We start from the raw sequence: 16,141 nt of genomic DNA on the forward strand, positions 1-16,141 counted from the left end.
TTTACAAAGAAGTGGTTCAACGTATAATACAAATAATAACATGCTTAGCGGGCATCCTTGCCTGACTGAGCAATTAATTTTAATGTCGTTTGTTAAAAACCCATTAAATTGAATTTTTGAATATGCATTTCTGTACAAATTTTGAATACACTCGATCAACATTTCCGGTAAATTAAATTTTTTCAACACTTTCCAAAGATAATTATGATCAACTTTGTCAAAAGCTTTCTGTAAATCTACGCTAACCAAGGCACCTTTAAACCTTAATGTGTCATTTGAGCGAAGCAGAATCCTACGAATATCCTTAAGATTGTCTGTACATGATTTCTGTGGTAAGCACGCTGTCTGACCTGCACTTAATAAATCCTCCAAGAAGGGTGATATGCGATTAGCTATGATCTTGGTAAACAATTTATAGTCACAATTCAAAAGACTAATAGGCCTGTAGTTTTCTAAATGATGTTTACTGCCTCTTTTGTGAATAAGAGTGATTACACCGGCTGAAAACTCTCTGGGAGGGCGTTCAGCTCCAACAAGATAATCATTGAATATTTTAATCAATTCTTCTTTAACGATTTCGAAATTTTTTATATAAAATTCATAGTTCAACCCGTCTGGTCCTGGACTTTTCTTTTTCTTACATGATTTTAGTGTATTGAATATTTCCTCTTCTGTTATGGGTCGAATCAAAAGCCTTTGCTGCTCAGCTGTTAAACTTTTCCTAACATGGTTTAAGGGGTCATCTTCTAAGTTAAGGGGTGTATTGACAATGTTTTCTGTTTCGAACTGCGTTGAAAAATAATCAAAAATAATCTGTTTTAATCTAACTACATCACCTGTGATCACATTCCTATCCACAAGCCTTATATTTCCTGCTTTAGAGTATCTTTGTATTTGGGAAGAAACTTGGAAAATGCTTATGTTTTCCTTTTGAGCCATTGAGTAGTCTGGAACTGTACTGCAAAAATATTTCATTCTCTCGTTTTCTATCTCCATTAACCTTGACTTGACAATTTTCATATCCCTAAGAACATCTTCTCCACGACATCGTCTGTTGTGTAAATCGTTTAAAACTGAATAAAAATATGATTTTTCCTTGCTTACCTGTTGATTTCTTGACCAGTTCTCGGATTTAAAGAATTGTTTCGTTTTATTTTTGAATACACAATTCCACCAATTATCTCTACTAGCGCAATACGACGAAAAGGCTTTCCAAGAATTATATTTACCGGCAAAATTATCTAAAACACTGTTGTCGTTCAAAATTGCAGAGTTTATTTTCCAATAACCCCTACCTTTTGTAGGGAGATTGTTTGAGTCCACCTTAACTTTCAATATAACCGCGCAATGATCAGAAAATGGAACTGATAATGTTTCCGCATCAAGAACTGATGCGACAAATTCAGTAGGACCATAAAAACGATCTAACCGAGATGCTGATCCAGATCTAAAAAATGTAAATTGATTTTTCTTCAATTCTTTCGTAACGTCTTTCCATTGAAAGGATTCCACCAAGCGTCTGAGACCAGCTGAGTCGTTAAAAACTCCCGAACAATCTGACCGTTCGAGGACACAATTGAAGTCCCCACCAAGAACCGAATGAGATACTCCAGATTTGCTCAAATGGACAGCTAAGAAAAAATATATAAATTTGATAGAAATCTATCCCAAAAAACTAACAGACCCCTTTCGAGGTCTGAGAGGTTCGTCAATAAATTGAACAATTCGAAAAAACTAACAGGCTTCTTGTGAAGCCTGAGAGGTTACACAACAAATAAAAAAAAACTCTGTGACTTTTTCACTTTAAACGCTATTCTCCCGTTTTTCACTACCGTCAATAATAATTTTCTTAGATCTACCCCTTGTTAGGATTCCTTGGCTCATTGCAATGCCAAAAGGCTGCCTTGCAATTGTCTGTACTTCCCCTTTATCCGAGTCTGGTGACGTTTCGGATGCTGACCTGCTATCTTTCTTGCACAACGCACGTCCGCGTTTCTTGTTCTTCCCTACCATCTGAAACTCACCACCCAAGTCCCTATCGCTCATCTCTACCGCAGAGTGGTCGACGGACTCATCCAATACTTTACCACCACTACTAGCTACTTCAGTGTGTTCAGCTATCGCTCCCGACTCAACACACCGGTCGCTCGTTGAGCAACTACCCACGCCATCAATACATACAATGTCGGATTTCGGTATACCACTCGCTTCAGTAGCACTCACCATGCTACTCGTTTTACCTGAAGGCTCTCCATCATTCGACGATAGAAGCTTATTCAAAACGACCATACCTCCATTGTTTTCTGGAACTTTTGTCTTCATCGGCCGGCCCTGCCATCGTCCAGAGGTGATTTCGCTGAACGTTGGTACTGGAGCGTCGACCATCGCACTCGTTGATGTTCCCCCCGAACTAGATGTAGGCGCACACGTGGTTTCCGATGCTGAGTTGGTCACATCGAGCCTCTGGTTGATGTTCACACGCTTAGGGCAGTTCACTTTACGGTGTTCTGTGCTGCCACATAGGAAGCACTTGTTTTGCAATCCTTCGTAGAATACACGTGCTTGGAAGTTTCGCACGTGCAGTGTCGCTGGAATGTCGCTTTTGATTTCCATATGAACACCTCGCACTGACGTCCATATGGGAAACCCAAGTAACAGAACTAGCTGAATAACAGTTTCTTAAGCTAAAGTTTGCTTAAGAGTAGTTTGTTCCACTCTTGTACTGTGAAAATGTTTGTTGGGAATCCCGTTTCTGCTCCATACTTTTCCCTGACCATCCTTTGTATAACACCATACTTGGACAGCACCGATGAAATTTCTCTGTCGTCAAATCCGGACATACCTGAACACGGTAGACGCAGCAGAAAACGTTACCCTTGTCGACTCGTACTTGCTGTAATCGAAATCCATAGCAGATGGGAGACGCAGCAGAGCGGCCTTGAGATGTTCCTCTGTCTTGAACTTAATGAACAAACAGTTCTCCCTAGGATCCTTGTACATCGAGAGCAGATGTGCCGGACTCAAGCTCATCTTAACCTTCATGAAATGGAAAATTTCATGATCGGTTGGTTCCTTCTTTCCAGGTCCGAAGTAAACTCGCATGGAATTTGCACGAGCTTCCTCCATATTGCTTCTCTTTCCGTTTTTTTCCGATTTATACGAATATATCGCCTATTGTTCAACTGAACAAAAGGGGGTTTTGGTTATCAGTAGCCTCAGCTACACAGCAGTTTTAGAGCACTTCGCTAGAGACACTATCGACCGACTCACTCGAAGTCTAAACACGAACTGTTCCCCCATAGATTTCGCCAGGAATTTCTCCAGGAATTCCTCCAGGGATTCATCAATGTTTTTTTAGATATTCCTCAAAAATCCCTCTAGGAATTCTTTTGCTCGAGGAGTTCCTTTAATCATTCCTTCAGGAAGCCGCAAATATTTTTCCAGAAATTTTTCCTTCGGGAAATCCTCTAGAAATTCTTCCAGGAATTCCTACATTTTTTTAAGAATTTCTTCTTAAAAACCTCTAGGGATTCTTCCAGAAGTTTCTCTAATAATTCTCCGGGGATTCATCCTTGAATTCTTACAAGGAAACCTCCAGGCATTCTCCCAAGGATTCCTTCAGGAATGCCTTCAGAGAATCCTCCAGAAATTCTTCCAGGAATTTCTCCAGAGTTTCTTCCAGGAATGCCTCCAGAGTTTACTCCTGGGGTTCGTTGATGAGCCCCTGGTGGAACTCTTCCAGAAATTTGTCCAGGAGTTTTTCAAAATATTTCTCCACAAATTCCTCCATGAATTCTTTCACGAATTCCTCTACGGATTCCCCCAGGAAATTCTTCAAGAATTCCTTTAGAAATGCCTCCAGGAAATTCCTTCAATATTTTTTCCAGCAATTCCTTTAGTAGTTCCTCCTGTAAATTCTACAGGAATTTCTGTAGACTACTCTTCCAGTTATTGAGAGCTACGTTCAAGAATTCTTTCAAGCACTTCTTTTTTTTTTTTTTTTTTATACCCTCCACTGACCCCCATACCAAAGAGCTCTCACATCGAGCCCCCTGGTAATGGACACTTGCTAAAAAAAAAGTCAATATTCGCGGAGATAAGTAATACTAATAAAGTGAAATCCCAGTGGAACTTAGTTCCTTTGAAGGGATTCACATACCATCTTTAGTAATGCCTTCAGGGATTCCTCCAGAAAGTCCTTCAAGGATTCCTCCTGAAATTTCTCCAGGGATTTCTCCTGGAATGCCTTAACGGATTACTACAGATACACGCCACGATTACGCATTGAAAGCTTTAGTAGGGGATCGCGCCACTTGGGCGGTGGCTTCTATATTCGTCTGTTTTCCACTATAACTCAGTCAAATTTGAACCAATTGACACAACTTTTGGAATGTGGTGAGATAGGTATAGTATCTACCCGTGTACAACATTTCAAGTCAATTGGTTCAAATTTGACTGAGTTATAGTGGAAAACAGACGAATATAGAAGCCACCGCCCAAGTGGCGCGATACCCTAATGCATAAAATTTAACGATGGTGCATTATTTAGCAATTAGACACATATTTGATTCAAAGATGGTGCGTGAGATGGTGCCTGGATGATTCTGTGAACATCATGGTGGTGCATGGAATGAATGATGTAAGTATGGTGCATTAGCTATGATTCTGTTATACTCGTCATGTTTCATATTAAGGCGAAACTGGAAGCATTTCCTCACTTTTTTATTATTTTTTTTTTATTAAATAACGAAGTAATATTTTCAAAATCGGTTTTCCTACACAGTTAGAGGAAGGATCAAGGTATCTTCCATTTTTTTTTCAGGTGAAAAATGTTTTTCAGTTTTGAGGAAACCATTTTTGAGTAAAATTTCAAAAAAATATGGTTTTTAAAAAATTGGTAAAAGTTTTAGACCTGAAAAAAATCCAGAAGATAGTTCTATCCTTCCTCTAACTGTGTATGAAAACCAATTTCGAAAATATTGCTTCGTTTTTTAATAAAAAATCAAAAACTAAAAAAATGAGAAAATGCGTCCAGTTTCGCCTTAAGGTGCACATGCAATTCGTGCAAAGGTGCAGGAAACTAAATGTGGCACAGAAATCAACATGTTCCAGGTACGTGGAATACTATTTTGTATGCGAAATGCCAAAATGGTGCATCAAATTCAAATGTAAACCACATCATAATGGTGCATAGAATACCTAGATGGTATAATGAATGCCAAAATGGTGCATGAAAAGCTTTGAAGAAGGCGTATGATGCTAGTGTGCGGCATTAGTTGTCGCCGTTATTCAAAGATTATCAACATGTTGCATGATTAGGTGCACGAATTGCAAAAATGGTGCATAGAATACAAAATTAAAGTATTTTATGTGATGCTCACAGCATAATGGTGCATCAGATGCCTAGATGATATAATAAACGCTGAAATGGTGCTTAGATAGCTTCGATGGTGCATGAAATTTAACGATGGTGCATATCAGTATGATGCATTTGATTTCTAGTTGATTAAAAGATAGGGGGTGGAAGCTCAGGTAAAATATTATCTCCTGGGCGCCCATTAAAAACACCACCCCCGGCGAAGACTGGCGCTCGAGCCTAGCTATTTAGCACTGTAGTTGGAGGAAATGCCAATGCAGAACCCGTAGCTTCCGGGAAGGTAAGCCCAGCTCCCTGGGTTAGTGGGTTGGTGTCAGGCCCTGCGAGCCAGCCGTAAAAAAGACTAGCACCGGAAAATCAACAAGAGAAGAATGCGAACCGATACCAATGGCGACGACCACAGCGACGAAAAGGGACTTGCGATTGGAAGCTCGGTACGTGGAACTGCAGATCTCTCAACTTCATCGGGAGCACCCGCATACTCGCCGATATACTGAAGGACCGCGGGTTCGGAATCGTAGCGCTGCAGGAGGTGTGTTGGACAGGATCTATGGTGCGAACGTTTAGAGGTAATCATACCATCTACCAGAGTTGCGGCAACACACGTGAGCTGGGAACAGCTTTTATAGTGATGGGCGACATGCAGAGGCGCGTGATCGGTTGGTGGCCGATCGACGAAAGAATGTGCAGGTTGAGGATCAAGGGCCGATTCTTCAACATCAGCATAATAAACGTGCACAGCCCTCACTCCGGAAGCACTGATGATGACAAAGACGCATTTTACGCGCAGCTCGAACGCGAGTACGACAGCTGCCCAAACCACGACGTCAAGATCATCATAGGGGATCTAAACGCTCAGGTAGGCCAGGAGGAGGAATTCAGACCGACAATTGGAAAGTTCAGCGCCCACCAGCTGACGAACGAAAATGGCCTACGCCTCATCGATTTCGCCGCCTCCAAGAACATGGCCATTCGTAGCACCTTCTTCCAGCACAGCCTCCCGTATCGTTACACCTGGAGATCACCACAACAAACGGAATCGCAAATCGACCACGTTCTGATTGATGGACGGCACTTCTCCGACATTATCGACGTCAGGACCTATCGTGGCGCTAATATCGACTCTGATCACTACCTGGTGATGGTTAAACTGCGCCCAAAACTCTCCGTTATTAACAATGTACAGTACCGGCGGCCGCCCCGGTACGATCTAGAGCGACTGAAGCAACCGGATGTCGCCACCGCATACGCGCAGAATCTCGAGGCAGCGTTGCCGGACGAGGGTGTGCTCGATGTGGCCCCTCTAGAGGACTGCTGGAGTACAGTCAAAGCAGCCATCAACAACGCAGCCGAGAGCACTATCGGGTATGTAGAACGGAGTCGACGAAACGATTGGTTCGACGAGGAGTGCAGAGCGGTTCTGGAGGAGAAGGATGCAGCGCGGGCGGTAATGCTGCAGCATGGAACCCGACAGAATGTGGAGCGATACAGACAGAAGCGGAAGCAGCAGACCCGTCTCTTCCGGGAGAAAAAGCGCTGCCTGGAAGAAGCGGAGTGCGAGGAAATGGAACTGCTGTGCCGTTCACAGGAAACACGGAAGTTCTATCAGAAGCTCAACGCATCCCGCAAAGGCTACGTGCCGCAAGCCGAAATCTGCAGGGATAAGGATGGGAGCCTCCTGACGGACAAACGTGAGGTGATCAAAAGGTGGAAGCAGCACTTCGACGAGCACCTGAATGGCGAAGAGAATGTAGGCACGGAGGACCAAGGCAGCGGAGGAAATGACTATGTTGGTGCAGCAGAGGACGGGAACGAACCAACTCCCACGCTGAGGGAAGTTAAGGATGCCATCCACCAGCTCAGAAACAACAAAGCGGCTGGTAAGGACGGTATCGCAGCAGAACTCATCAAGATGGGCCCGGAAAAGTTGGCCACCTGTCTGCACCAGTTAGTAGTCAAGATCTGGGAAACCGAACAGCTACCGGAGGAGTGGAAGGAAGGGATAATCTGTCCCATCCACAAGAAAGGTGACAAGTTAATGTGTGAGAACTTTCGAGCGATCACCATTTTAAACGCCGCCTACAAAGTGCTATCCCAGATCATCTTCCGTCGTCTCTCACCTAAAGTAAATGTGTTCGTGGGAAGTTATCAAGCCGGTTTCATCGACGGCCGGTCGACAACGGACCAGATCTTCACCGTACGGCAAATCCTCCAGAAATGCCGTGAATACCAGGTCCCAACGCATCACCTGCTCATCGACTTCAAAGCGGCATACGACAGTATCGACCGCACAGAGCTATGGAAAATTATGGACGAGAACAGCTTTCCCGGGAAGCTGACTAGACTGATAAGAGCAACGATGGACGGTGTGCAGAACAGCGTAAGGATTTCGGGTGAACTATCCAGTTCATTTGAATCTCGACGGGGACTACGACAAGGTGATGGACTTTCCTGCCTACTATTCAACATCGCCCTGGAAGGTGTTATGCGACGAGCCGGGCTCAACAGCCGGGGTACGATCTTCACGAAATCCAGCCAATTTGTCTGTTTTGCGGATGACATGGATATTATTGCTAGAACATTTGGAACGGTGGCAGAACAGTACACCCGCCTGAAACGTGAAGCAGCAAAGGTCGGACTGGTGGTGAATGCGGCTAAGACAAAGTACATGCTGGTAGGTGGGACTGAGCGAGACAGGACAAGCCTTGGCCGCAATGTTACGATAGACGGGGATACTTTCGAGGTGGTAGAAGAATTCGTCTACCTCGGTTCCTTGCTAACGGCTGACAATAACGTGAGCCGTGAAATACGAAGGCGCATCATCAGTGGAAGTCGTGCCTACTATGGGCTCCAGAAGAAACTGCGGTCAAAAAAGATTCACCCCCGCACCAAATGTACCATGTACAAGACGTTAATAAGACCGGTGGTTCTCTACGGACACGAGACATGGACGATGCTCGAGGAGGACCTGCAAGCACTCGGAGTTTTCGAGCGACGGGTGCTAAGGACGATCTTCGGCGGCGTGCAGGAGAACGGTGTGTGGCGGAGAAGGATGAACCACGAGCTCGCTGCACTTTACGGCGAACCCAGCATCCAGAAAGTGGCCAAAGCCGGAAGGATACGATGGGCAGGGCATGTTGCAAGAATGCCGGACAACAACCCTGCAAAGTTGGTGTTTGCTAACCATCCGGTTGGTACAAGAAGGCGTGGAGCGCAGAGAGCACGATGGGCGGACCAGGTGGAGCGTGATCTGGCGAGTGTTGGGCGTGACCGACGTTGGAGAGCTGCAGCTGCAAATCGAGTATTATGGCGGCAAATTGTTGATTCAGTATTATCATGAATTTGATGTGAACTAAATAAATGAAATGAATGATTAAAAGATAGTGCATGAGATCAGCATAATGCGTGGATACCTAGTTCATTCTGTGGACGCTTTGAAGAAGGTACATGATGTTAGTGTGCTGTATTAGTTGTCACCGTTATTCAGCAACACTCGACATTGTGTATGGCTAGGTGTACGAATTGCAAAAATGGTGCTTGGAATTCAATGTGGTGCCGAAGTCATCATGGTTCATGGTACATGGATTACAGCTTTGGAATACGAAATGCCAAAATGGTGCATGTTATTCGAATATGGTGCTGACATCACTGATTAGTTAAAAGATGGTGCGTGAGATTAGTTAAAAGATGGTGCGTGAGATTAGCCTAAAAATGATTCTGAGAACATCATGGGTGTTAATGAGATACTAAGAAATTTTATGTATCAGGGGTGCATTTGTTGCCACCATGATTCAGTGATTCTCAACATTGGGTGATTAGATCCAAAATGCAAGAATTGCAAAAATGATGCATAGAATTTAATGTGGTGCGGAAGTCAACATGGATCAGGTACATGGAATACAATTTGGTGCACGATATGGCAAAATGAAGTGTATGAAATTCAAATGTGAATGAAATGCTTAGATGACGCGTGAGATGGTGCTTAGATATTTATGTGATCATCATGGTGGTGCATGGAATGCAAAGGAGCTACCTGATGTTTGTATGGTGCATTAGTTTTACCATGATTCAGTTATACTTAACAAATTCCATATGTAGGTGCACGAATTGCAAAAATGGTGCAGGAAACTCAATACGACACAGAAATCAACATAGACCAGGAACAAGGAATGCTATTTTGCATGCGAAATGTCAAAATAGTGCATCAAATTCACTTGTAAACCACATCATAATGGTCAGGCACCAAATTTTTCACTCACTCACGCGAGCAACGATCTATCACACAGTGATATTATCCGGATAAAGCAGCCCGCGATATTTTCCATGCACCCATAGACGATAGAAAAGGCGCTCACTCCGGTTCCTTTGCGTGATAAAAGTATGCTCTCTCAACTAGCGCTCGTTCGCTCTCGCAGGAGAAAAGGGTTGCTCAGTCTGCACCAATCTACGTTTTCAACCGGTTGACGTCTGAGCGGTGCCGTGTTATCTAGATGGCCTTGAAAATAAGTAGATTTTATGTTAAGGTGAAACATCAAGAAATCCCATTGCAATTTTGCATATAAACTTTAGAGGCACAAATCTGACGAACGAAGCATCGAACCAAGCCGCACTTGATTTTCCCGGCTTTGCTCACTTGCAAAAAGAGGCAGTTTTTCCAAATTTAGCGCATTTGTTTACGAATTTTTAAGATTTGTGCTCTTGAAAACGTGAGTAGGCCTACCCCGGGGTCTAAGTCGGCCATTGCTGCGGCAGCCATATTGGTATTCTTTGAAGTTTCTCCTTAAAGCTTATCAATATGGTTATGTGCACGAGTTGAAAAAATGGTGCATAGCATACAAAAAAATGTATTTTATGTGATGCTCACGGCATGACGGTGCTTTAGATGCCTAGATGATATGATAAACGTTGAAATGGTGCTTGAAGAGCTGTGACGGTGCATGAAGTTTCATGATGGTGCATATCAGTATGAGGTATTAGATACTTAATTGATAAAAAGACATTTCATGCGATCTTCATGATGGACGTGGATACCTAGATCATTCTGTGGACATCATGATGGTGTATTGAAAGCTTTGAAGAAGGTGCATGATGTTAGTGTGCTGTATTAGTCGTCACTGTTATTCAGTGATACTCGTTATTTTGTATGGCTAAGTGCACGAATTGCAAAAAATGGTGCTTAGAATTCATTGTGGTGCCGAAGTCACCATGGTTCACGTACATGGAATACAGTTTTGGAATACGAAATGCCAAAATGGTGCATGCTATTCGAATATGGTGCTGACATCACTCATTAGTTAGAAGATGGTGCGTGAGTTTAGCCTAGATGATTCTGAGAACATCATGGTTGTGCATGAGATACTAAGAAATTGTATGTGTCAATGGTGCACCATGGCTCAGTGATTCTCAACATTGCGTGGTAAGATCCAAGGTGCAAGAATTGCAAAAATGGTGCATATAATTTTTTATAGAAGGGGGGCAAGTGCCCCCCCTTGCCCCCCCCCCCCTGTGCACGCTAGTGAAGTGTTTACATAGATCAATTCGCGCGGTGCGTAAGCAAACTGAATTGAATTCAGCTCATCTGACAGATAACTTGAATTCAACTCACATGAATCGCGGGTTCAGACGGGGCAAGTGAGATGATTACGTTTGACTTGAACGGAAAAGTTCAACATGTTCAACTTTCGTTCAAGTCAAGTCAGTTGCTCAAGGCAGATGAACAGTGGTGTTTACACGTTCAATTCGCATTCAATAGGAGGCAATCAGTGAAGTACTAGATTGAAAGTAGTGAGCTGGATTTTTGTATGGTGAGATGATCAATTCTCCATTTCTGCAATGAAATCGTACAAACAGCGTAGGTTATATGATTTATTGACTAATTTGATGCTGTTTGAGCAAAAGTTTGGATAACTGTGTTGCTGAAGTTGCAGGAAAAAATAATACAACAACACAGTTATCCAAACTTTTGCTCAAATAGCATCAAATTAGTCAATAAATCATATAACCTACGCTGTTTGCACCATTTCATTGCAAAAATGGAGAATTGATCATCTCACCATACAAAAATCCAGCTCACTACTTTCAATCTAGTACTTCACTGATTGCCTCCTATTGGGCGTTTTCAACTGACTGGAATCAAGTCACTTGCACCGTCTAAACCAGGCTTATGCCTGGTTTAGACTGTTCAATTGAAACGAGCATGTGAGTTGCAAACTTCTCAAACATGTTCAATCCAATGGAATGACGTGTTTAGACTGAGCAAATGACTTGGGTGTCCACTTGCATGCTCTTGAATGCATCTCAATTGGGTTTTTAAATTAAGAAAAATGTATTGATTTTATGATTTTATACGAAAGAGCACCTTTTTCTGGACCACTATGATTTTTTTTCAGATTTTTAAAACTTTATTTTGGTATCTAAAATCGATTTCGAAGAGATTTTTCGAAATCACCTTTTGACAGCTGGGAAACTGCTTGACAGCTCCGCCCAGTACAAAATGCGTCAAGGGGTGATTCGACAAATCGCTTCCATACAAACTTCAAATTGATTTTAAAATAGGTTCCCGGGCACCAAAATTCATGAAAATTTGGATTTCGGCTCAGTTGTGCATGCAGATTCAGAATATTGAATTATCTCAACACCGCTAAAGAAGCCAATTGAAGCAAGTGTTTACATTGTTCAACACGTGCGGTGCGTAAACAAACTGAATTGAATTCAGCTCGACAGATGACTTGATTTCAACTCACATGAATCGCGTGTTCATACGGGGCAAGTGAGATGATTTCGTTTGACTTGAACAAAAAAGTTGAACATGTTCAACTTTCGTTCAAGTCAAGTCAATTGCTCAACTGAGATGAACGGTGGTGTTTACACGTTCAATTCGCATTCAATTGGGCATTTTCCATTGACTTGAATCAAGTCACTTGCTCCATGTAAACCAGGCATTAGGGCTCATTCACAAATATCATAACGCCAAAATTGGCCTATTTTGATACCCACCCACCCCTTCGTAACACTGTTTGTATGGGAAGTATTTTTTTTTGTTCCGCCTGTAACACCATGAAGGACACCCACCCACCCCCTCCAGCGTTATGACATTTGTGAACAAGCCCTTACAGCGTCATTAGCGGTACTAGAAATGTCAAATAAAGTTTATTTACCAAAACAAAAGATGCTCTTCAAGCTGGACTCATGAAAACAATCAATTATTACAATAAAAGTTATGAACTTAATTAAATGGGAAAAGTGACTACAGCGCCATTGGAGTTCTAGTGTATTTCTATTTTAAAATCCGAAGTTTCCCTATAGGGCACTGCAAGAAATTCTCTCCTTCTCTTTCACTCTTACAGAATTTATGTAAACAACAAGGCCAAGAAACGTCAAAATCCCATACAAAATCAAAACAGTGCAGTGCCCTATACGCGTCAATCAAATTTTCTCCAAATCCATGGATATCCATAGGGCACTGCATGAAATTCTATCCTACTCTTTCACTCTTACAGAAATTTTGTAAACAACAAGGCCAAGAAACGTCAAAATCCCATACAAAATCAAAACAATGCAGTGCCCTATGGATCCATGGATATCACATATGCATATGCATAATGCGAAACCTAACGTCGGACGTAGTGCGCTGGGCAGCGGATCTAGCCTTCTATCCATCGCACTTTTCCCGACGTTCGTCCAACGCACGGTTCGGGAGAAAAATCGATTTTCGCGTGTGGAAATTTCCGATTTTCAATCGGGTTTTCAACTGCATTAACAATCACAGCAAAAAATAAATGCAACCCGCTCGATGTAATTCATTCCGATGTACTAAATAATCAATGTAATCACGATTCCTAATGTACGATTACATCGTTTTGATGTAAAATCATTTGTTCTTATGTGTATACATCGTTCGATGTAATATTCATGCAACCGACGTATTGATCAGATGTTCAGATGTAATATTACACAACAGTTTTCACAGTTCAAGTGACGTTGCAATTAGCGAATGGCATTCGCTCGTTGCAAAGTAAACATTTTTGCAACGAGCGAACGGCCGCTGTACTCCAATCCTGCCCAGTCCTACCTGTTAATAAATCTTGTACAATAAGATGGTTGCCTTTCTTTTGAATACTTTGGCACCCCTGACAGCGAATCCTTTGACAGTTCCATCGATTAAAAATTGTCACTTTTACTCGTCATCGTCATCGGAAATCGATCAACGATCTGTCATTACCGAATTCAATGATTAACGACGTTCGCAGCAGTCGGCAGCTGTGCTGAGACGTCGGCAGTCTGTGAAGTAGTGTATACGCAAACGGGTTTGTTATTTCGAAGTTTTCCTACAATTTTTCAACATTTCCGGTCGTAATTGATTGCAAACGCTTTGGATTGATTTCTTGCGGTGGAAGCTATTGGTGCGAGCATCGATCAGGTAATGAAATGCCGGTATAGTTGTGCAAAATAGTGCCGTTACGTGTGTTTTCCTGTTTCGCCGATTCCAAGTCATCCTTGGAATCCATTCGAGAACCACCGAAACAGGTATTGCGCATTTTGCTTAAAATTAGACACGTGCGAAGAAGTGCAGAAAATAAGGGCACAATAAGTCAAAAATATTGTCGCGGTTGAAACCCGAAGTTTCCCCACACCCGACAATCGAATTTTCTCAAAATCCATACGTGAAACCTAACGTCGGACGTAGTGCGCTGGACAGCGGACCTGGCCCTCTATCCAGCGCACTGTGCCCGACGTACGTCCGACACACGGTTTAGGAGAAAAATCGATTTTCTCGTGTCAAAAATTCTGATTTTCAACTGCACGAACAATATTTAATAACTCATGAAACAACATCTGTTTGAGTCAAACAAGATATTTTATTTTGAGCATTGGTTTCTTTTTGGACAAATATTTGACCCTGTGTAGGGATCGTGACTGCTGGTGGATGCATAACGGTCCCAGGTGCAAAAACATTTCGAACGATCTCAAAGAACTGTCAGTTGCAGAATGCCAATGAGCCATTTTATTGCAGACTACATCTCAAATTGGACTATCACACTTTTTTGGTACGCCTAAAAAGTGTGATGAAAGTGCACATTTGCCTCGCATCGTCTCGACGTCTTCGGTGCACTTATTCCTGCATTTATAAGGAATAAGTGCACCGAAGACCTCAATTCGATCCGACGTATCCCTGCGATGTAAACACACTTTGAAGGTGTGTGCACACTATTGTTTTTTTTTATGTCTTTATTTATGAGATTTTCAGCCCGAGGCTGGTTCATCTAATGTCGAATTCGTTTATTCCCGACGGTGCACTGCACCGGTGTAGCAATTGACACCGGAAAAACGAACGGTTTCGGTGCAATTTGTTGATAGCTTATGATGGTATTAGTAAGAGCGCGTGAGAGCGTCAATGAAAACAATAAAGGATATCAAAAATGAACATAATCAATGTTCTCATGATTTCCGTGATGAATAAAATTATTTTTATTTATTTTTTACTTTCTATATACAATTTAACAATTTTAAAAGTTTTCAGTAATCCATTTTGTATACGATAAACTTGTAATGATAAATGTTACTTGAAAATTGTTATGCAATGTTTTAACACTAATACATTATTTATCTTCTTCAAATTCTTGTAATATCATAATTTTTCAATTATAAGCAACTTATTAGAATTTAATAATTTACGTTGCCCAATAAAAAAGGATGCTAACATACAATTGTAAACGATCTACGTGCACAAATTTAACACAAAAATGTTAAAGGCAGTTCAATAGAAAACGTTTAGCTACAACGTAAAAAATTAAATAAATAAATGCTTTTTAAAACATAACGTCATTGAAACGCAACTTATATTAAAAACGCTTTAACCATCCTTTAGTGACATTTGTTTGACTTTCAATGTAATTCAAACATTCAATATTTGTTGTAAGAAAAAAATAGAATTTACGGTTTTTAAACTGTTTTTACCTTCAAAATGATACTTCAGTAATATTTCAGTCCAATTTGAATTAATAGATTTGTATTCTATTCTGGGCTTATCAAAACTTTATTACGTCATTTTTTCATATACCATAGATCACCATGCGACAGAAAATTCCAATGATTAAGGCCGCACGGGACGACGTGTAATTTTTCCTATCTTCCCTCTCTTTCTAACAATTTGCCTCGCGATTTTGAAGAAGCAAATATCAATTTCCACTGCACTGACGTAGCTGAAACTTTAGTCGATTGTGCACCACAAGTGAGCAAATGAACGATCAAATTTCTAGTCAATAATATGAAGTAGAAGTTGAGATTTGCATCTTACTAACAACTGAGCAATGGCGGACGATTCAACCACCGTCCCGTCCGGCCTTAAAATCATTAAAAGTAATCCACATATTAGCGATAATCAAAAAAAGTGATGGGAAAAAAATACGTTGAATCAACTCTTTGAAATTTCATGATACCGTAATCCGGGGTAACATTGATCAGAATTTTCGATCTTTCTTGAATAATTCTCTTGTTAAAGCAAACGTCACATGTTTTACACTTTTAAAACAAGTACTGGCCCTCTGAGTATGTGTTAAGCTACTCGAAAAAGTATTGCAAAACTTTAAAACATGTTTAAATAGACTTTTTAATCTAATTTTTTATTTTGTTGTTTTGGGGTAACATTGATCATGTCAGTGATCAATGTTCGTTTGTGTTGAAAATACCCTTACTTAGTATATTTGGGGTCGCTGATTTCGAATATTCTGTCCAAATTCTCACAAGTTATGTACTTTTTGAGTT

The 16,141-nt window shown here is 41.4% G+C and overlaps 1 protein-coding gene and 1 long non-coding RNA gene across 7 annotated transcripts in view; one reads left to right on the forward strand and one right to left on the reverse strand.

Annotated features, from left to right (window-relative positions):
* LOC134288225 (uncharacterized) overlaps positions 1-16,141 on the reverse strand; it is a 226,746-nt gene that overhangs the window by 17,461 nt on the left and 193,144 nt on the right. The window lies entirely within an intron of this gene.
* LOC109412519 (protein LSM14 homolog car-1) overlaps positions 13,641-16,141 on the forward strand; it is a 34,359-nt gene continuing 31,858 nt past the window's right edge. For 5 of the 6 annotated variants that reach the window (XM_062852310.1, XM_062852316.1, XM_062852314.1 and 2 more), the window contains exon 1: positions 13,641-13,796. The gene's annotated coding sequence lies outside the window, so the exon portion shown is untranslated. Of the gene's footprint in view, positions 13,904-16,141 lie in introns of all 6 variants that reach the window. The other variant, XM_062852311.1, reaches the window with a different exon arrangement.

This window comes from Aedes albopictus, chromosome 2 (assembly GCF_035046485.1).
Source record: "Aedes albopictus strain Foshan chromosome 2, AalbF5, whole genome shotgun sequence".
Taxonomy (NCBI): Eukaryota; Metazoa; Arthropoda; class Insecta; order Diptera; family Culicidae; genus Aedes; species Aedes albopictus.